Below are 1,322 nucleotides of genomic sequence, written 5' to 3'. Positions count from 1 at the left end.
AGACACTAAATAGCTGTGTTTAAAACAATGTTACCACATACAAGTGGAGGCAATCTGAGAGAATGGGGTTGTGGACATTTTATGGACCTCTTTTAACTATCTCACATTTGTCACAATACAACTGTGAGATAATTAAAAGAGGTTCATAAAATCATCCACAAAAATGTTGCATACTAGTACCTTAAACAGGCCATAACATCAATACAGTCATGTTCAACACATAATATTAACATATAACTTATGTTGACAACTAGAAGTGTTGCGGTAAGGTACTATGAGGCAAAATGTGAGATAATTAATAGTGTCATAAAATCTCAATACAAACACAGAAAAAGGGCATGACTTAATCGCATACTTTGAGAAAGGGGGAATGAGAGAAGAGATGTAGAGGTAAAATGTGGGATACTGGGAACTTTATAAAACAATTCTTAAGATTTTTTTTTGTGTTTTCATTATAAAAGTTAGTGTATCGCGAAAGTTACCACAGCCACATTGAAGACTTCCAAAGGAAATGCATCATGCAGAGTGCCTTCGTGTCCAATCAACAGTCCAACCTGCATTCCTTTCATGATCACGTCAAGGTTTTCTCCATGGGCCTGAAGATGTATAAAGACATTCAAATCTTAACCGACATCACCAAATTTAAAACATAACTGCCACTCTAATTAATAGACTATAATTTATTTATTTTTTCCAATAATTTGAAGACTTATAATATCATCAGCTCTGCTGCAGTAAAGCTACCATTACCAGCTCAACCAATAGTAATAGACAGGGAGAGCGCTGAAGGGTATGGTAATAACTAATGAACATGAAAAATGTTACCATTGTCACATTACAAAAATTGAGTGTAGTAAAGGTGTAAATACAGTTTCTTACGTCACACATCCGGATTATGTCGGTGGAATCCTCTGAAAGATAGCATGGAAGACCAAGCAAGGCGGCTGTTCTTCGGTTTTGGTTTGTGTCCTAAAAGAACAGGCAAGAGTAGATTAATGTGACACCAAAGCTATAATCCTAATTTTAATACACAATAACAACAAACTTGTTTTCAACACAGTACATACCTCCTTTTGCAGACACTGCAGCACACCGCTCAGACGCAATCTCCTGCTCGATGAAACACCTGCTTTGTACAGCTCTAGAAGACTTGGCACCAAGGCATCGAGTCCATCCAGGAATGACTCCAGCAGGTCTTTAGTGACAATCCTACTGAACTCGGCACTCAGCTGAAACAGACAGATGACAAAATGCAGAGAAATATGTATGAGTGAGGGAAAATAAGAGCAGTATTGAAATGAAAATACAGGATTTATATGCTA

The 1,322-nt window shown here is 37.1% G+C and overlaps 1 long non-coding RNA gene across 1 annotated transcript; it reads right to left on the bottom strand.

The window, feature by feature from the left end:
• Positions 1-410: 410 nt before the first annotated feature.
• Positions 411-1,111, bottom strand: LOC306781972. Its single transcript, XR_013772246.1, has 3 exons — positions 1,068-1,111; positions 880-969; positions 411-596 (listed from the first exon to the last, which is right to left on the bottom strand). It is a non-coding gene; the product is annotated as an uncharacterized lncRNA (long non-coding RNA).
• Between the last annotated feature and the right edge of the window lie 211 nt (positions 1,112-1,322).

This window comes from Melanostigma gelatinosum (genome assembly GCF_949748355.1).
Source record: "Melanostigma gelatinosum genome assembly, chromosome: 9".
Classification (NCBI taxonomy): domain Eukaryota; kingdom Metazoa; phylum Chordata; class Actinopteri; order Perciformes; family Zoarcidae; genus Melanostigma; species Melanostigma gelatinosum.
This window is presented reverse-complemented; position numbering and strand designations above follow the sequence as displayed.